Source organism: Rhea pennata, chromosome 1, assembly GCF_028389875.1.
Source record: "Rhea pennata isolate bPtePen1 chromosome 1, bPtePen1.pri, whole genome shotgun sequence".
Taxonomy (NCBI): domain Eukaryota; kingdom Metazoa; phylum Chordata; class Aves; order Rheiformes; family Rheidae; genus Rhea; species Rhea pennata.
In genome coordinates, this window is record NC_084663.1 from 138,877,120 (window position 1) to 138,899,261 (window position 22,142).

At 38.2% G+C, this 22,142-nt stretch overlaps 1 protein-coding gene across 7 annotated transcripts in view; it reads right to left on the reverse strand.

Moving 5' to 3' along the window:
• Nucleotides 1-22,142, reverse strand: part of TBL1X (transducin beta like 1 X-linked) — a 204,543-nt gene that overhangs the window by 116,188 nt on the left and 66,213 nt on the right. Inside the window, exon 1 of one of the 7 annotated variants that reach the window (XM_062601289.1) lies at nucleotides 131-216. The exons of 5 other annotated variants lie outside the window; for them this stretch is intronic. The gene's annotated coding sequence lies outside the window, so the exon portion shown is untranslated. Of the gene's footprint in view, nucleotides 1-130; nucleotides 217-22,142 lie in introns of those variants that run through there. One more of the 7 variants, XM_062601304.1, reaches the window with a different exon arrangement.

Genomic DNA, 22,142 nt, shown 5'->3' on the forward strand with positions numbered 1-22,142 from the left:
CTTTAGAGTTGAAGACTAATTTTTTTTTTTTTTTTTTTTTTTGCATTGTACAACACTTCTTACCAAATGTGCACTACACATTCATAAACACGCAATACATGCACAGATGCACAGCAGAATTCAAACTGACCTCCAGGATTTAGCCTTGTGTTATAATATGATGGCAACCAACAGTCACTTCTCAGTCCACTCTTTCCTAACTTCCTGTTCTTCACATGTTCCAGGGCTCAAAACAAACAAAAAAACAAACAAACAAAAAAAGATCACTCTGGTTTAAAATACTACGTTAAACCATTTCTGAAACTTTCACTGTGTGACTGCACTAGGAAAAGATAAAACAATAAAAAGAACACATTTAATAAATATGATCCTGAATTCTGCTCAGCACAGAAGAGTTAGGAAGACTCATTTTTCCCATAATTTGAGGAAAATTTCTAGAATCTCCCACAGCCCACAAGATACGTATTTTTTCTTTCTTTTCTCATACTACAATTAATCGGTAGAGTATTAAGAGAGATGGTAGACTCATGCTCCCAAGGAATGGAAGACTCAACGGAAGTAATGCAAATTTTCCCTGTGCTGCCCTGCCATGATATTTGCAGTCAGATCCATACAGAGAGTAGGAGACACTGCAGCTGCGGTACCTCTTCACCTGCTTTTCCCTTCTGGTAGGAACTGAATTGAGAAACACTTAAAACTTCCTAATAGGCCTTGGCAAGAAATGGCTTGCAAGTCCAACAGTAGCAATTTCAGGTGCTAAATAAATAAACAGTGATAACGACACCTAGTCAAGCCACTGACCTAGAAGTGGAAGACTCTGTATAGCCTTTTTACTGCTCTATTCTGGGCAGCCTCTTAAATTTCTTATGTTTAACAAACTAGTATTTATAAAACACAGTAATTCAACTTTAATCCATGCACAGCATAAAATTAATACCTCTGAGTAATGCAGAACAGATAGGATTTCAAATGGAAAACATAATTTTTACATAAGGCGTTCCTGATATTACACTTTCTGATATATTTAGCTGAAATACAGTTTTGCCAAAAATACTCTGGGTGTTGTACAACCAGTCACCATACTGACATTTTAGTTATTTATAAATTCTCAGTGCATACTGATTGATATATAATGAAGTACACTCTTCAAACTAACTTGATACTGCAATTTTGCTAACCATTAAGTTGTATTATATATACATACTTAAGGAACAATGTAAGCTAACCTAAACTTACTATTTTTGCACATTATTTAGCTAGAAAGTAATGAATGACCTGTTCTTATATACAAGACCATCATTTTTTAAAATGGAAATTAGACTTCAATCAAAATGTAAAAATCAAACACAATGAGATCTTTTAAAATAGTGTTTTACTACTGAATAAAGTTTATATAAAATGTGCACAACATTTAATAAAACATTTCTGCACTTGGAACAAAATCAGTAAATACAAGATGAATAATCCATAACTAGTGAAATGAACGGAGTATTTCTGGTTCCCACACTCTCCAATATTTTAAAACTTGTAGATCTCAGCCCCTCTTTTTTGATTTTCTCATCAAGTGACTACCTTGGGGAAAGGAGGGACTTTCCCGCCTTGTAATCTCCCAAGCAGTTTCTCATCTTTAAGCTATTTTCTAAACTTGATAAGCTGAAACGAAGAAAAGCCTTTCACCTGCTGGAAAAGCTACAGTTACCAAAAGAGGTTTTATTACCCTGGCCAGGTCCAGATGTATATCTAGAGTCTTCTTGCAATTAAGCAGATGACTTTCCCTAAAACTTCAGCAGGAAATGCCTACTGTCAGAATACTACCTTCATTATAATAAGGAATATAAGAAATTCAGAACTTAATGATATGCCATAATTTTTGCATTAATGTTCCTTTTCTAGCAAAAATGCAGCCATTTTATTTTTAAGAGATTCAAACTGTCCTTTGTGATTTATCAGAACTACTCATGCTTCAGCAACAGGCTTGAGTGGAGGCAGTATGTCAGGCAACACTGCCAGGCCTGTAGGACATTAATTTAAAAAGCTTATCTGAAAAAAAATGGAAGTGGTAAGTACAACTATAATACAAGCGTATAGAGGAATCAAAATAAGAGACTGAAGACAAAGATACATAAATAAATGCACAGCCCAGTTCCTAAAATAGTTTACATTAGCAAACTAATCTCTCTGTAGGGTTACAGTCAAGTGCTACTGGATTTGTAATCTAAACTGAAGCCAAAAATAAACATATATGGAAGCAAAATTTCAAAGACACAAGTATTCCACCTTCAATATTTAATATTCTAAGAGTACTTTAGGAGATGTCTAAATGCAAAGCAAATACGAGAAATCATGTGTGACAGAAATACCAGTTCTTGCTTAAAAGTAGATCTTTCTTAAATGTCTTAATAATCCACTCTATTATAACATCTAATAAAGTCGTTATAACATCTAATAAAGTAGCTGACTATGCAAAGACTTTATTTCTCCCTCCCATCAAAATGCTCTGTCACACAGATCAGTGTGTTAACAGGGCATCTTTGCCCCTCCTCCAGAGTTTTCCTTTGATGCCTTCTTCTCTAACTTACAGCAGCTGTGACTGCGAATACAGACTGCACGGGACAAACCCTTCTTTAATTAGTGTAGATTGCTAGGCCATGAATCAACAAATACACACCACTGGTACTACCACTATAGCTGTCTCAAAGGTCTATTTATTTGCCTCCAGTCTCCACTAAAACTCAGCTGCTTTAATCCCCCACATGCCACTCACCTCTTATTTTGCTATGTGCCAATTCTTCATGCTAAAAGGCAGTCTGTACATGTATGGATTTTTTTTTTAATTATGTCTCCAACCTACCAGCTGTCAAAATCTACTTGACATTTACAATAGTGTCTGCAGAGTAATCTGTATCTATTTCATTTTTTTCACTGTCAACTACTCTTGCTCTTACTTTATGAATACACTTTCATTGTACACTCCTCAAATAAAGCTTATCATTTTTGGTACACATCTATATTATGGTTGAATAAAAAATCTGAACTACAGAAACAGTACATTCTTTAAGATAAGATGAGGATGAATTACATAATAGGTATTGAATAACTCATCTCCAATTTGGCAGGCATAATGAACACACTTCTTCGTTCAGGCATTCAACCGTCACTTTGGACTCAAGAAAAAGAAAGAAGTTAAATTAAGTTTGCCATGGAGCTATGCTTTAGATCTCTGCCAGACAGTAAAAGCTACATCAACCAACCAATAGTCTGATTAAATACAAAATGTTTTTATATTTTGTACTTAAGGGTGGAAGACAACTTTGCTCTTTCCTTTTTCTGCAGCTTTTGACAACAATGAACTGTCTCAAGAGATAAAAATAGCTTCTTACCTGAAAATCATATGGAAAAAAATCATCCGCTCTTAAAAAAGAAAAGAAAAAAAAAGAATGTCTGGACAAACCTTTCACAGATTTTCCTTCTTCAGTTATTTAATGAACATATGGTCATTTATAATGTGAGATACACTTTCAGTATTTCAAAAATTAGTTCTAAAAATACCTAGAACTACTCAGCTCCTCCCCTGACTACACCACCCTCATTCAACAGCCTTCCAATATCCTTGGTATGGGATCTCTTTTGATGGTGAACCCATGTTCTGGCCTCAGTGTCTTCTCTCTGCCTTAAATACGTACATTATTTTTCTTCTCTTAGAAAGTACCTTATAACAGGTTACTTCAATTTCACATACATCATCACATCAAATATCAATTACGGTAAGAAACAAACCTGTCCAGCTGGCATAGCCGATTAAAAATACAGATACAATAAATGCAAACACAGCTATATGAAATCAAGTATTTAAGAAACTATGAGGAGTCAATCATTCAGGTTAGTGAAACGCAACAGTAGTTAACAGCAGGATTGATTTCATCTACTTTCTGACACACGTGCAAGACACACTCATGTCTGCGCTGGGCTCCTCTGCCAGTCAAGAGGACAGGACTCCTGGAGCAGCACCCACCTGACGTGGCAGGAGAGAGGCCCACCCGGGAGCACCTGCTTTTCTCCGGGGCATCTAAGGGAGATCAGTGTGAGATGGCTTAGAAGGAGATGTCTGTGTAACCTGAGAAGGCAGAGGCGAGACGATCCCACCACAGAGACCTTGTTTTAATGAGTAACAGGGACACAGCTGAGGGTGTAGAACTACAGACAGTCTTCTAGGGTTTTTTCTCTTTATCTATGTATGTATGTAAAAGTGTGTGTGTAATTTCTAATCAGAGAGTTATGCAGCTACAAAAAATGCAAATGAATCTGCTTCCATGTTGTTCTTGTACCTTTCGATAAAGATTATTACAGTTTATTTTACTCACTGTCAGTGTCTTTGGAATTTAGTGGACCTTCTCATGTAAACATACTGGTTTGCTCAATATTCCTTCCTGTTTAATGGAGATTTAATGCTATCTGGTGCATAATTTAACTCAACAGATAGTAAACCAACTTCTTTTCCCCTTTGCAATGAACATAAACTGCAAATATAAAAAGCATTTCAGAAGATGGCAGGTTTCTTTCATCCAACTTCTAGTGTTTTTTCAAGTATTGCTCTGTACTCTTAGTTTTTTTTTTTTTTTTGTATTTTTAAAACTGGATCCTAAAGTCAAAAAATAGCATGAAAATAAATACTATCGACTGAAACAGTAATGCTGCACAAACCCATACATTAATTGAAAGAAGAAATGTGGAATAAAATAGTCTTTTTTGAGTTTTTTCTGTTCCTGTTCATTGTGCTTCATAGTTCTTTTGGGGATTCCATAGAGCTCTGTCCTTGACTCCCTTCTCACGAGGGAATCTCATCCAAAAGCAATTTTAATTATTACTTATAGATGGATTCTCTGCTCCATATTCGTCTTTTCTCCGAAGACCAGGATCTCAGTCCCTTTCTGATGTGATCAGTACTTCTGGCTGTCAACTCCAGGACCACTTTGAGCACTCAACGCTCTTCCTCCTGTCACTGTGCACCCCCTTATTGCGACGCTTGTATTTTTGTCAAGTGTTGTCAACATCACAGCCATCTTGTTTGTCACAGAGGCTTGTAGCCCCCGGTAAATATGTCTTTAACAAACACATTTTTCTAGATCTCCATCTCTAAGTTATATAAGCATTATTTCTTAACATAACTTCCAAACACTACTTTTATTTATCACCAAGCTTATGCAAAGATCATTTTCATAGCTTTTTGTTCTTATTACAATATTTCTAAGCAGCTTACCACCGAATCACCCAAACACAAACAGCCCCTCTTTAATCTTGAGGCCTTTCACAGTCCTTATCTAAGCTCCTTCATTTTATTTGTCTGCTAATACCTTCATCTACCTATTATGTTTCTAGGTAGTAATTTTCATGTTTCTCCCACGTGCTCTCCTCTCACTTGGAAAATGCTTCACATAAACACTCATCAAGCTACTTCACCAAGATCCCTCTAATACTTCTTTAGGATTTCCTTTTACTATGTTGTACACTGAAAATGTATCAAGAGGCTAAGACTAAGAGTAAGGTATTAGTTCATTTGTCTGCTTGTCTGCTGTCTTTTCTTTCATTCTTAGACTTCGATCTTTTCAAGAAAGCTTCAGATACAGTATCTAACACGAAGCAGCCTTAATCTGTAACTAGATAGTACAATAAAAATCATAGTATGCAAACAGAAGATATATAAGTTCACTAAGGTAACATAAAAAAGTAAAACAACCCTCTTTCACTTATTTTTTAAGTAATCTATTCGTAGGCTTTGTTTTTGCATGGATTTTCTGCAGTTCTCTCTCTGACACATCTATAGAGCTTTTCAATGTTTCTAAGCATAAAATGGTAAGAAAGAAGAGAAAAAAGTTTTACACTTGAGAATGCACCTTTTTTTGCTTTGTAAAAGTCTGGGTGAATTAAAAACAAAACAAAAAAAACCCTGTCTTTCATCATATTTGGAATGATCTTTTCATTGCATTTCCTCTTTTCTATACCATACAGAAAATGAGAGCAGGATGATCTCCTTCCTGCTTAATTTTATTTTTTAACTCCCCCAAAATACTTGAACTACATAAATTTGGAGAAAAATTTTCCTATTTTATTTTGGCAGAAGAAAAACAAAAAAGCTTTAAGAAGAAATAACATTTCTAACTAATGGCTAAAATAACTAACTAATTTCTAAACAATGCCATTCCGCTGAGCATTCTTAAATTCAGTAGAATTTTCAGCCATTTTGTTCCTCCAAATGCACCTCCAAAGTGAATGGGAAGAATGGCTTTGGTTAAGGGAGTCCTATGACTTGTCACCAAATCTGTTCAGCTTATAAGGTTTTTTCCAGATTCACATACTGCGAATTCAATCTGAACCTGAAAGTCAGACACCTTCTCTCTTATGGTTCACTGAAGTAATCAAGATTTTCCATGTAAAATTCTTCTGCCATCACACCTGTTGTAATTCCATTGACATTACAGAGACACCCAGGGTAAGGTTTGGCTCTACATTTGGAATTTAGTTAATGATCTAGTTGTCTAGATGCCTGAGCCAAAGAATCCAGCTTACAAGTCCGTAAGTATTTTTACAGGAACAAAAAAAGCGGTAGACAGGAACTCAGTACTTTAAAATACAAAGAACGCAAGGCTCTGACCCACAGAATAAAACCAGATCAAATTTATCTTGAGTACAGAATTTCAGTCCCGTAAGACAGAATTTTAAGCACTGAACTTTCTGTACTCTGTGCTCTCCTGAACACAACCTGACTCCTTGCTTGTTCGTGTCCTTACTGTGTCTCATGTTATTGTATATTGTGGGAAAAAAAGCAAAAACCATAATTATCAGAGTGGATTCAGACACTCTTCTGTGGCATGGTGGAATATATCCATAGCCCAGCCTCTCCAACACCTTCACATACCCTGCAGAAGCTGAGTCCAAGCGTTGTTACTCCTGGTCCTTCCACGCTTACCACACAAAACCACTACTGCCAAAGCAGGAAATGCCAAGGTGCATTTCAAGAAGCTTTCCAAGCAAAGTGCTCTTTTGGGAGATGTTCTTTGTTTTAACATGTTTTGCTAAGAAGAGCTACATAGTCTTGCAAAGTTTCTAACTCCAGCAGCTCTGACTCCTCCATGGGATTTTTGCAAAATCGTGCGTGGCTGCATGAGAAAGGCTTTTGATCACAGACACCAGAAATCCCAGGGCAAAACAATGCTCTGCTAACTTCTCACCGCTGCTGCTCCACAACAGCTAACAAAATTAAGACTGGTTAACCTGGCCTCCTGTTCCCTCCCCCTCTAAAAAAGGAAAAAGAAAAAGAAAAAGTGAGAAGTGTCACAGTCAGTGCACTTTATTTAGATAAACCTTAAAAGGAGAAGATCAAAGCAACCTTTCAAAATATGCACCACATTTCTAAAAACATTTTGCCTCACTCTCAAATTTACAGTTTACCTAACTGAAGAATGAAAAAAAGAGACAGGAGCATGGCTGAAATGACACATCAAACCCATGCAACACTTATATATGAAATATCCCTGGAAATCGCAATCAATGAAACAAACTTTTCTAATGTGTTTTCTCTTTCCTAGCTTTTTCTTTCGTAGCAAAAGTCCCCCCCCCCACACACACACACTTTTGAACTCCTCATTTCAGGCAGAACTGATCAAACATTACCAAGAAGGGTTGTTTCTTTTACTCTTTCCTCTCCATATACACTGATTCATTTGTAAGGAAACTATATTGTTTAATTGGCTTATTTACACCTAAAATACTGTGCCCAAAATGAAGAAATAAATCCTTTCTAAAAAATGCCAATAAACTGAATATTTAATAAATGCTACAAACACTACTGAATACAAGAGTTTACAACATGATTATCATAGTCTCACAATTTTAACCCAGACACTTGATTTCCTACAGGTTATCAGAAGATGTGCATAGGGGCAGGAGGAGTTGGAGAGGGAGATCATCTTGTTTTGGAGGAAATCAGTTATGGAAGATTACAGAGTAAGCAGAAGGATTTAGGTCTAAACTTTCACTAGAAATACCCACATATGCACATACTCGTCTCTGGGGATGGTTAGTTTTTCTTTTAAACAGCTCCCTCAGAAAGTATACATATGAAAACACAATTGATATTGAGAATTTTGTGTTAATTTAAGTTAGCTCCCTGTTAATTTATGGAAGATTGTTTCCAAAGTGTGAGTTTAAACGTCTGTCTTACAACACAGCTGTTTCTTGTTTTCATTTGAAAGAAGTACTTCTTCCTGTAAATCTACCTACAAGACCTTTTCTTTCTTCTACAAACGTGTGGGCAATGTATTTAATTCATGCATGAGAATTTGGTTAGTTGAGCTGTAACAGCTTTTAACATGAAAATGAAACTTTTTATATGCTGCAAGGTATTTCATGATATATAACATATATCAACAAAAAAAATTACACTTTATATTGCCAACTAATGTTTTCTTACTGGTATTAGACATTAGAGAAAAAGAATGAAGTTCTTAATGTATCAAAACCACTGAACAACAATCATGGTAAGTCATTTGGAAAAACTGGGAACACTAACAGCTGATAACATTCCTTTTTTCCTGTTCTGCCTCCGGCTTCAAATTAGAGCCACATCAGCATGTCAGATGCTTTTATTCTGGAGAGACAACAGTAGAAATGAAATGATATCTCCTATACATGTGCTGAGCTGAGAATCAACTGAACTGGGCAGCTGCATGTGGGCAGAAGGTATCAGGTTCTTTTTTGGAAAACGGGTGAAAGGAGAACACAAACTTTTTCTAGAAACTGATTTTTCTAGGTTCAAATGGAGTCAGCACCTTATCGTGCTAATTCCTCACTGGCAGCCAACATCTTCTCCAAGTGAGAGATGAACAAAGTCTAGCAACAATCCTCTAAACAATTTAATTTAATTATATACAGTAGGACGCGGCTACAGTACACGGTTACCACCTTACAGCAGTTTGGGGCCACACTGTTTCATTTATTCTGATACACACACGCTCTTGCACAAACACACAGCTTTTTGTGCCCAGCACAACTTCTAAACAAAAAAAACAGGAAGAACAGAGAATGCAAAAAGTCAAACACTATTATAAAGTACCAATCAGCCTTATTCTTCAACAAAACAAACCCTTAATCAAGTAATAAGTGAGTAACCTAATATCTCCTTCTACCTTAAATCCTTCCCCATTCCTTCCCGACCCCCGCTTTCCTGAAAACCAGATGGCCCCTGCAATATGCCCTGAAGGTCAACAGATGCACCATGGCTTTGGATAAGGAAAAGGTATATAATACCTCTAATAATATTTCCAGATGATAAAATGGGAAACCATACAGTGAAAAAAGCACAAAAAATAAAATCTACAGCAAGGAAACAAACTAAGTATAGTTACTGTCTTAAAATAAACAAGCCACCAGTAAAAATAAAAGCCAAAATGTGACCTCTTATAAATACCATGAATAATATATAATGAATGAAAAGCACATTTTTTTTTTAATGTATATAAGAAATTACATAAAGAAAGGATACTAGGAAACTCAAGGAACTGGTTACTGCACAAAGCTGTTTATTTGTCATGTCTGTCAAAAGTTATAAGTTTCATGATTTCCATGTTTTCATAAAATGTACTCATGTCTTCTGGCTTTACAGGAAATTTTTGCGCGAGTCAGTGGGTTAGTAGCTGAAAGACTGTATAGGTGAATAAACAGGTTAACAATTTAATCTAGAGTTGGTTGGCTCAGCCTGAGCTCAGTTACAGCAAACTATATCTGGAGAGAATCAAACAAATTACAGATTAAGCTATTCCAGATTTTCACTGGTGAATTTGAGGTTCAAATCCAGGTCTCCTAAAATGAAAACTGATTCTAGCGACAACATTATTGAGTTCCATGCTTTTTGTGTTCCACCCAAAAACATTTGATCTGTGTTCCAGATCAAATTTGTTCAATTTATAGATAAAAACGGCTTTTTAACTGCCAGCCCTCTCAACTCAGTCTACAGTCAAAATGTCAGAAATCTTTCCTCAGAGCATCAGCAATAAACATGTTACTCTGCTCTCCGTCACAGCTCAGAAATCCCATCACCTTTGCCTTTTGTGCATAGGTACACTTGTGAACATCACTGACTTCAATATGATTCCATAGCCTTTACTCCAAGACAGAACTGCATTTTAAGGCTTAGTAACTATCGTTCTGTAGACATCCTATAAGTTATTACTCACAGGAATTGAGTGATTGTATCTATGCAAATGTTCTAAGCTCATGGCAAATACAAAGCAGTGCCAATTACCTTTGCACTTTTTCCTAGACATGAAATAACTTGTTATCTCACAGTAACAAGCTGTATCCTTACTTGAAAACTGTGCCAGAAAAAATACAATTCAGTTTTATTTCCTGTAGGTTCACTGGTAACAGAAGTAACAACAAAGAGAACCATGTCCAAGTGTGTGCATTAAAGAAATACTCTGAGTAGTTACAGTTCAATAAATGTGGCCCCTTTTTACTTAGAGTAGGTCTGAGCTGCCTTTTGCAATCAAATTGTTTGTACATGTCCATAAACAAATAGAAACCACAACCATAGTAGCCAAAAAGCCTTCAGCTACCTGCAGCTAATAGTACAGTGCTAATGTGGATAAGCTCTAGTGACCAAAGGTGTTAATAACCTTTAACTGTGGACTGACGTCAGCAGTGCAAAATAACTTTCACCAAAGGAAATGATTAAAGCCAGACAGTACTTCACTCGCAAAATGGACAGGGAAGAAGGAATAGCATCTCCACTCTGGCTCAAGTTCTGATAGCAAGACCTTCCAAAAGAGGTCTGATTTTCAGATCTGAGAATTAGAAAGCCTCCTCCAGCATAGTGGAGATACCTTGTATACTAGCAGAAGGTGTTTCTTTGCCCTGAAGGACCCACTGTCTTCCCAAATGACACCAGCTAAAAGGACAGAAACACCCACAACCTAGCACAGTTGAGCCTCTGCTGGCATTTTTTCTAGCACTGTGGAGAGGTAGATGCTATTTTTCCTTTCCACTCCTTGTCACTGGAGGTATGTGGTGTAGGCCAAGCCACAAAAGGCAACCACACTTTCAGGGGACAGTAAACAGACCTGCAAAACAAGAGAAGGCCATGCAGGAACACAATGTCAACAACAGGGAACGTACTTCGAGTCTCAAAACCTAGACAGAGCACCAAAATGAAGACACTGGCATATAAAATGAACAACTGAAAAGCTCCTAAATGAAAGAGGAAAACAATCAAAAAAGGTACTCTTTGTTGGGGTTTTTCCCATCAGTTTAAAGAGAGGAGAGTTCAAACTTGAAAACAAGCTCTGTCTCTGGGGTTCTCAATCTACAACTGCTGCATCAAATAAAAGAAAATCCATTTGCACACTGCTTAAGCCTTATGTATCACTGTGCATGCATAAGCATGGCTATAGAATCTACCTGGTAATGCTGGCAGGCAAATTCATTCATATAAGAATATTTGTTAAAAACCGTTCTGTTTTGTGTTGGAGCTGTCAACATCCTCGCAACTTTTGGTCCTCTGAGCCCATTTTAGACTCCCTCATCTAATCACCCGCTGCTGATCCGCAGAAGCTGTGCCAAATGCTACAGAAAGGAAAGAGAACAGTGAAACTTCCATTCTTATGAGGGGCTCCAACACTGTGCTTACAGGCACATTTTTCAACAGCCCTCTGTAATTTAACTATATTTGTTTTATGTGCAGACTGGCGTGCAGAATACTCTTGACTTTGAAGATGCATTAATGCTATACTCTTTAAGAGGGTTTAAAAGTCCTGAAGAGAGTTCTATTTTTCTCCTTCCCCACTCCTTCTACAGAAACCAGAATGTGCACAGTACACTGCACTTCACAGACCAGCTGACACAGAAGCCAGAGAGGTAAATATCAGACAGGAAGACTCGATATATCCTAGGACACCATTGTACATGTACATTCTATTTTAAGAAAACTTTGAATAGAGTGCTGAGAAATTAAAGCTGTTAGATTAATCTGAATCTTTTTATTCATTTACATAATTCTGCTGTAACATAAATTAGACTGTGGAATTGGTAGTGAGACTTTACCAGATTTTTGTGTATGTGAATAAGGAGTAACTTCATTATGTCAATGGAGCAACATTACAATCTGGGAAAAGCCTATTACTGATGAAATTGAAAAATAAAGCAGCATGCATGTCAGCCCACCAAAGCAAGCAGCTGATTTTTGCGTTTGATTGTGTGGAAAAGGAAAATTCATAAGAGAATAAGAGACTGTGAAAGCTGCTCCATTTTTAGAACACAGAGAATAAAAAATTGTAAACATTTTACAGTAGGTCAAGTTCCAGGCCCAGCATTCACAGCCTAACACTCACACTGCATTACAAAAATATCAGCAAAGGTCTTTCCAAAGCTGCTCCACACTATTAATCCCTTGAAATATTTGAGGAGCAAAACAGTACCTTAGTATAATCATCTCATAATGTTTCTATTTTTAAAATATTTGGGTTTAATGTACATGGGCCTAAATCTCAAATTGCTTTTTTACAAAAGACAAATAAAAATTGGCAGCATAATCTTAACTATTTATTCTTCTCTTTAGAATCACAAACTGGTGAATTGTTGATGAGAGGAATTATCAATATAAAGCAGCTTACAAGCATTCAATCCAGCCATTTGTTTTCAAGATATAACAAAAAGACAGCAAGCCTTGATCAATAATCATTTACCATTATTTATATTATGCTGCTGCCTAGGAATCTTAGCAGTGATTCCTCTTTGCTAGATGACATTAAAATCTAGAAAACACCACATTAAAAAAAATGACAGGATAATCCTTGCTCCTAGTAGTTACAGTTTAATAATAATATTAGAGACACTGGATAGATGTATTCCAGTAGATGGCAATTATAAGAAAACTGTCTATGTCTCCAGGCCACACTGCCAAAGAGATATTCATCTCTTGATGCTTGAGTACTGCAAGGCACATGACTTTCCACATTATTTAATTTTTCCTGTAGTAAAGTCAAATTGGCCCAGGGAAAACACTGCCCTACAGATGCTGCATTGTTTTTCCTAACTATGCTAACTTGGACTTACTGTACAAAAAAAAAAAAAAAAAAAAAAAAAAAAAAACTGTGCAGCAATGCTGGTTGAGCCAACGAACATTGGTCAGCATTTTCAATGTGATACTTTGCTTCCCTTTGCTTTAAAGTGGATTTTCAAGATACCTCTGAGACTTGACATCACTTGATCAGACTGTCGCAGTTTGCCCAAATTCATATTGCCATGGATAGACCTCGTGGGACCTAGGCAAAACATGGGGACTAATGAAAGCAGGCAGTTGTGGAACAAGCTCTGAACATGAAAAGCACTGCAGTGAAGCCCTGCTCACTGGGAAGGAGCAGTGCTGCCAGCTTCTGTGCTGGCAGAGCACTGTGAAGCAGGTAATCTCTCCAAAGGATTTTTCAGAAGAGAAAGTACAGTTTTCTTTCCGCTTCCATTTTCACACTTCCCTGCTCCAGTTCTTTCTTTCCCTATTCTCTCTACCCCTAGAGGTAACAACAACAACAAGAAAAAGAAGACAGTGGTGAAGCAGTAAATAAGGCATAAACAGTAACATCGTCTCCAAACTGAACGGGTAATTCCTTGGAAGAGCCTTTTTTCAATACAAAGAAAGGTCCTCAAGACAGCTCAGGAGAACACAAAGGAAATACAGTAAGGTTTAATTCCCAAGAACATATCTTCTGTTTGATATTGGTAGAGCTGCAGTGATCCCCTCTGAGCAGAGTTTTCAGTTCTGATCCCTGGGTGAGCTCTCAGCAACTTGCAGTGGCCCTGAAACAGCACAGGCGACCAAGGGAGAAGGAAGCAGGTACATGAGCACTCCAGCGTCCCCAGCTCACGTGCAGACATATACTAGCACGGGTTTGGCAGTGCCACATTTAACTGAGAAACAGGGGCCAGGACATCTCTCTCCCTACAGCTCTTCATTACAAAATGAAGAGGGTACGCTACCTTCAGCCTTTAACTGATTTGGACTGCATAGGTTGTGATTATACTCAAAAGCAATGTCAAGTCTACAAAAAAGGTTTGTTGTAATATTGTGTTAAACAAATGACAGAGATGAGGAAAATTCTATTCAAGGGAAGAAATGACCCTCATAAACCAATGTACATTAATGCCACCACATTGAAATTGCTTGTAGTAACTTGAAATCAACAGTTTTGCAAACACTGTTTGGAAGCTCACATTTAAATTTAATTTTTTTAATTTTCCTCTTAATGCTCTAAATGCATGGGGCGCATTATGAGCCTTGCTGTTAAGAGTCTGGGTAGTTTCAGATGCAAGAGCCCCAATGCTCAACATACCAGTTGGAGGGGACTGAGGCACAGGTCCATGCTGCTTCCACTCTAGCCACAGGTCAGCAACTGGGGGCAGCCACCTCTAAAACCACTGCAACTAAATCTACCAGAGCTTATGAGCCAGTCTCCTACTTTAAAGGTCCAAAAGCCAAGGATTCTGCTCATTTTTTAAAAAGCTTTCCCCTGATACTCCAAAAAAGTTATTTTCTTGCTCTGCTAGAAGTCAGAATTCTGTATAAAGCTTCTACCTTGTCAAAAGGAAGTTGAAAGACTTAACTCATTAAAGCATTCTGAGATCCTTTGATCCACTGCAATAGACCTAGTACAATTTGGTAAAAATTGTTTTTATTATCCCATCTACTAATGGGATAATGCACTTCAACAGCATACAATATCGTAGCAGGTTATTCAGAGACAACTGTTTTATGCACGTCATTTGTGCATTAATACCAAAAAAGTCCTGGCCTAGAGAGATATTTCAGTGTAGCAGTTCTATGCATTGCTAGTTTATGTCACGTAACGACTGCTTTTAATGCATTGCTATGTTACTCAAAATGTGGCAAAATGAAGCAAGCTATTTTTAGGGAGAGAGGCACTATACACTTTGGAAAACAACACTTCCTTAATGTAACTACTAAAGAGTTGGTGATTACACTACTAACACCTTGCAAAACAAATTTCAAATCTAAATCTCACCTGTTACATATACATACACATGTATACATATACACAAAATTGTTTGTGTGTGTGTGTGTGTGTGTATGGAGAAAGATACAAATACGCAGATCAAAAAGGTTCCCAAGGAGTATTTATGACCTTTTGGAAGAGCTCCTTTTCCACGTATATTCAGAACAAGCCATCCTTCAAGCGGACCAGCTACAGTCACCGTGCTGAACGGTAAATCTTAAAAGACTTAAGTCATGCAGCTACCTGGAAAGAAAAAAGATCCTTTGTAGTGTATTTATAAATGCTAAATGGCCCAGGAAACTACTTAGAGATTTCTCTTGCTCAGATCCTCATTTTCTCTTGCGTGGTCATCCCTAGGACAGCTCTGGAAACAAGGCAGCCATTTTCTCTTAAGCTGTTACACTCAGCAAACCAGATTGAAGTGCTTGATAAGCTGCTGTTCTCTTCTGTGCCTGCAGCAATCGGAGGGGAAAAACAACCAATCACCCACAAACAGGTAGCAACCGCAGCCATTTTTGTACTTGCCTGATATGACTCAGGAGGCAGCAGCAGCAGATGGGGCCTGCGAGGGGGAGGGCAGGGGACAGGGAGGCCGGCGTACGAACAAATCCGAACACGGGCAACGCGCCGGCCTTACCCCCTTTGCTGCTTCTACGCTTCGTCCCTACGAAACCTTAGAAATCCAGCAGCCTTGAAATAATCTTGCTTCCTTCACTTCTTCTGCATTTCCAAAAATTGTTACCATTATTATAAAATACTTTGCTTTTAAAGAGCCTTTAAGTCTAAGACGCTGCCTTATACACAATATTAAAAACACCTCAAAACCTAGGGATAAATATGGAAAGAAAACAATTTTAATATGCACTCTGCAAAGACACACACATCTGTGTGCATGTACATCCATGACAAAGTTGCATAAGTGACCTGGCTGTAAGTTACCTCTCTCAGATAATTTGTTACGGGTCCAGATTTTCAAAACCACTAAACACTACTAACTCCTTAAAGAGTACAAACCTGGCTACTCAAAATCCCTAATCTTAAAAACATAAAGGGCTGTCCTAGCATACACAAAAACAAGAAGCCATTTGTACTTAAGTCTACTACTAATTTTCATTAAAATCCTGTTTCCGTTCGTTTTTCTAAACCTCTCTATTTTGCAGCAGTGCTTTGAAATTTGGCGGTGAGTAGTCCTAGGCTTAGGGAGATGTCTTTTCAGTCTGCGTACAAAATGTGTTCAGGTATAGTTACACTTAAAGCTGCTGGGAAAAAAAGAAAAATCCCCATCTGCATTTTGTCAGCAGAGGTGACTCCTCGTTTCAGCAAGCGACACGCAAGCAACAGCCTCAGAGAGCCCGTAGGCAGCCGGCAGCCCCGCTGGCTCGCCAGGCCCAGCTTGGCCTCAGGAAACCCGACCAGTCGGGGACACAGGAGGCTGCCTGGCTGGCTCCCACTGCTGCCGTTCGGCTGCCACCGGTGCACTGCGCCAGCTGAGCAGGACCTCCTTCTCCACCCAGAGCCAGTACAGATGCCAAGGGGCTCCCCAAGGAGGACCCAAATCTCAGGCACAGCTCTTCTCAGAAAGGGTCTGGCAAACCCAGCCATGGACTTGGCTCTGCTGGTGCACAGGCACATTTAATTCATTATTTGCAACTCAAACATCTTTCTGTAGTGGCTGGTCCCCAAGAGGTAACAATACAACCTTGGTACCTAAGGTATTAATTTAGCTCAAGTTTTGTTACACCAACGTTGATGGCCAGGAATCCCAACTATAGCTTTGCTGTCAATGTTAGGTGGGTAGGATGTTTCTATAGTTATACCTCATAAGCTTCCATTTTCTTTAGAAAAACCTTAAGAGAGCCAAGGAGATGACATATAAACAACAGTATAAAAAATGCTATTAAAACTGCAGAGATCCTAAATATTAGAAAAGATGTTGAAACCTATTGTATCCTCTGTGCCTTGCTTCCTCCAGCTGCTCCAGCCCTACAGCGTCCCTGCCACAGCCCACCACCATGCCCACACTGTGAACTGGCTACAGCAGGACTCAGGCAACACTCGCAAAAACTTTCTTGTCCCAGTCCTTGCCCCAGACCTCGAGCGCTTGCCAATGCAACCTTACCATTTGCACTTTCATATGTGATTTCTAAGGCCATTTTAATTCAAGATGGTATCAAACCATCAAAGAAAAGAAACTGTAGAACTGTTTCCCAATATTACTTTGGATCACGCACAGCGTGCCTATTATAAGTGATGGCACTATGCCAAAGGTGAATCTTGCTAGTTTGCAGAACCCCAGTAAAACGGAAAGTCAGCATAACTCGAAGAGTACCTATATTTCAAATGTGATTCCATTATGAATTACAGAAATTACTGAAACATAGCCAATTGCTATATGATTAGCCAGTGAAGAACATTTTAGTTCTGTAATCACTGCTTTTTACTGGATAAAAAAAGTTAAGCCTTGTTTCTTTGCAAATATACATGCATCACCGCATTTTTTAATATCTTTTATTTTGGAATGCAGGATAGTATAAGTTTAAGAGTAGAAAATCTCCTCACTCCACTAAAATTCAAAGTATGTAAAGCCACAACTCTGTCAATCACACCATCTGTGCTAGAAATGCCATTCTTTTTTTTTTTCTTTTTTTTTTTTTTTTGGCCACTATTATATCATGTGCAGGTGGCAATGTCTAAAAATATATCATAGAAGACGTATGTAAAACTAGACTACTGCTTTTTTGCTCAAAACAGTAAGTACAAATGAACCTGTATCAATACAGCTCATACCTTTTGGCACTAGAATTTTTCTCTTTAGACCTGTAACCCTTGTGCTGAACTGCTGTTGCCAGATGGAAAGTGCATAGCTCCTCACACTTGTTTCATACCATCAAACTAGATAAAACAGCTCGATCTTTGCCAGGAAGGAGTTTGGTGGTGTTGCAAGGAGTCAGACAAGCACCATAAGGCCAGAAGGGAGGGAAGACAAAAGAGAGGGTAGCACCACCTCGCTCAGCCGCAGCAAGCGCAACATTGGCTCAGCTGTGTTGTCTAATCAAGTATTCTAAATCAATTAAGGCTGAAGCCAATTTGTACACATGAATCTTTGTATTTATAAATGAACCTAAATATTCACTAGTGATACTCCATACGGTTTATTTCCTGTAGTACAGGGACAGGAACCAAGCACTGGCTCAGGAACCAAGCACTGGCTGAGCTCATTAGCTGTGAAAAGCAGGGGTTTTATCAGGTAAGCTTTTGTCTAACAATACAGAAAATGAGTAGTGAATGAGCATCTTCCTGTCTTACAAAACAGTGCCACCCAACCTAAGGAAATTTTCAATTAACCATAAAGTTGTTTATTCAGTTGTTTGGAACTGTTATCACATTTTTGCTCTGGCCTGCTAAGCTATTTTTAGCTTAACAACAAAAGGAGAGTTTACTGATATCAGTCATACTAGTTGTAAGAACATAAAGGTTTATAAATAATTCTCCTAGATTGTCTGAGAAACCTAATTTTTCTCACAAATTTAAAGAAAACAGAGTGCCACTTTCTCTGACTGGACAACTTCATGACGGCGCTGTTTGCACAGGCTTTTCTTTGGGCCCTGATACACGGGCAGGGGCAGCTCTCCACGCGTGCCCACCTTGCTCCCCAAACTCCTCGCTCAGTGGCCAAAGACGGCCGTTTATCGCATGTCCTATGTGCACAGGAACTGGCAGCAATCTGCTTCCGAACAGCACGCAGAAAGCTAAAGCTTTCACCAGTGACTCAGCACTGCATACTAATAGCCAGCCTAAGCTCATTTAGGAGCCTCCTGTTGCCATGTGGCTGGGAAATGAGTTGCCTGGGACTGGTGATCTGACAGAAAGCTCACCTCCCAAATACACCCATTTTCCAGCACTGTGCAGCACAAGTACAGAGCCAACACTGGAGCGGGAGCGTGGGTCAGGGCCAGGAGGAGGGCAGGACAGTCCCTTTGGGAGCAGCCCGCACTGACATTGGCTTATCTCAGCTGAGAACAGGGTTGCTTTCCCTTTGCCCAGAGGAGGAAGTGCAGGCTGAAAGGACAGGAGCAATGTCTCCAGCCCTCCTCGGGAACAGATGCTGAAGTCATGAAGAATTAGGACCCAAATAATGCTTCGTATCTACCACACAAAATGAACGGAATAGATAACATGCCACAAAAGTGTTTTAAAGAATCATTTATATCTATCCTGCACACGCATAGATGCCTGTGTGCAGAACAGTAGAGAATCAGTGCCAGACACAAGGAAAAACAATTCTTTAATATATTTTGATCAAACTGAAAAGCACAAAGAGGTGAGAAATTGAAAAAGTCACCATAATCTGATTAGCTGTGCAATTAAGACTAAACTGGGAGATCAATAGGGGAAAATATAAAGAGGTTATTTTTCAGCAGAGTAGGCTGGAGAGAAGATGGGAAATCTGGTGGAAATCTAATGGGATAAAGTAACAGATGGTAGGTAGACACCCAGGGGACATGGAATATGTTTGAAGATGATATTGGCTAACAGTATGTTTAAGAGTACATGCAATATCACGATGCACTGAGTTGAACTACAGTGTAAATAGTAAGACCATAAAAACCTTAATATTCTAGGTTAGACTTAGACATTTAAAAACACACAAGACAAACAGGAAAAACATTTAAGAAAAAAAGCATGTAACAGGGATATTTACGAGAATGGCTCTTGTCCTTGTCTTAAGACATATGCAGTTCAACTCATGGCAGCTCCTCATACTCAGGCAACGCTTTCCCATTTTCTCCTTGCTTCAGTCAAGTTTGCTGTATCAGTGTCATGAAACTTTGGTGGTCCTGCACCTCCTAAATTTTTGCTAACAATTAACAAATAATATCTATAAACAGTACAGTCCAGCTGTAGAATTGCTTGTGTCTCAGTAAAATAAATAAATGTCATATATAAAGTCTGGATATACACAGATAGATGGATTCATACATACATACAATATAAGAGAGAATGTTAAATGGAGTAGATATAAACAAATGATATAAAAAGATATAAACCAATGCTGCATTATTATAAGCCAGTTATTTATGTAGATTTATTTTAAAATATGTCTGATTGCATTCATAGCACTGATGAAGAGAACAGTAATGTGCTAAACATCACTTAACACTAAAACTAAAATGCCTCCTTGATGATCCCTTCATGACTACTTTGGTTCCATTTTGGCACCCAGGAAAAACAACTGCATGACCTGAAGGTCAGAAAATTCTTACTCTAGCATGACAGCAAACTAAAAAATTTCCAAAAGCAGAGCTATTTCTGAGGCACAATGTGACTTTTAGCTCTACTATATCCAACTGGCACCAATTTAAATTATGAGACTGGTAGCTTTAGCACTTCAGCTGATATCAATTACCATTATATCATGCAAAGCACTCCCTGAAGTAATCAGGAACCAAGCTGCTTATGGAAATAATGTTAAAACTACACCAGAAATGAAATAGAAGCCAGGGCACAGCACAGATATAACCAGCCTCTCTGTAAGAAAAAGAGATTTAAATAGGCAGCTGCATTCTGCATCAGCAGAATTACAACCATTTCCGTGAGTGGCTGTAAGGCGCACAGGGAGGTCACTGTCTTGTATAGACTGGATTACTACAAAGCCGATGGGTAACAACTATAGCAAGGAAGCAACTGGGTGGTGCACTGCCATAAAACAGCTGAGGAGAAACAGAATAAGCCAGAATTTTGCTGACTATGATGTACCTTCAGAGTGGGTATAGTCCTCCAATTTACTCACAACTAGCTCATGAAAACTATGCAGTGTTTCTAAATCCATAAACCCCAATAAAGCAACCTCCGAAAGACGGCCTTTTTATCCTAGTCCAGGCAAATGGTGAGAGGTAATGAGCTTGGTCAGGGAAATGTGGTAGGAGAACCAAAAAGAAGCGTACTTTTAGGAAGCCTAAGTTGTAACAGCATCTTGTCTAGCTGACAAAAAGTTGTGTGTTTGTTTGTCATATCCCACCTAAGCAACTTTTGCTTGTGTACAAAATAGCTTGTTTTAAGGGTGCTTAAACTAATACCTATAATTTGTCAGATAGGACAAGCTTTCTAAACTAAGGTGCCAGCTAAGGTCATTCAGGGACCACCTTACACTTACTGAAAGGACAGATATAGATAGGCTTCCTGGCATCCTTCCATCCTACAATTTCCTGCTGCTATTACACTGATGATTCAAATCTAATTTTAACAAGCAAGCAAGCAAGCCTCTATGCTGACAGCAACCATTGTTCCAAGACAGAAGGAAAATACTTTAAGCACATTTTTGTACCTTTCAACATCTGCATTTTTGTATTGCTTTTGTTCCTAGAGAGGGGCACGGACAAGGAAAATAAGGAGAGCACGTCCTCAGATAGGGAGGAGATATTAATGCTATCACTTACCATTTCCTAAACTAGCCTAATTGTTCCAAATAGTCCATGATAGAAGGTAGGTGTTAGTCATTTAAGAACTAATGTTTTAAATTAAAAAAAAAATGCTGCAATTACAAAGCAAGCTTCAAAAATGAATTCCTCTGGGATCACATTAAAATAGCTGTTTTTTTTTTCAAAAATACAAAACCATTTTCAATGTCCATTGGTAAAATTGAGTCTTATAACACTGTGATATTTACTTTTTAAATAACAAACTGCATGGCTCTCTACAGCTAAGTGTGTGTAAATGAAATTTCTCCACTAGTTGAGAATGAAACCAAGCAGTTTTCTTGATTTCATACTATTGCATGAGAGGAGTTAACTCACCATGTTTCTAAGTGTTGACATAAGAGATCAGATAAAGCAAAAGGATTTGAACATTTTTTTTATATATGTTTGTTCATGGCTTTCAAGAATGAAAACAACGTTGAATAATGAAGATTTGGGTTCATTAGTTATATAGCAGAAGACGAAGTCCAATTATAATGTCCATTGGTAGTGAAAAGTTGCAAAAGATAAAATATCCACTGAATGTAATTCATTTTGAAGATTATTGTAGAAGAAAGACATAAATGTGGTTCCAACAACCAAGGATAAGACAACAATATGCATTGAAAAG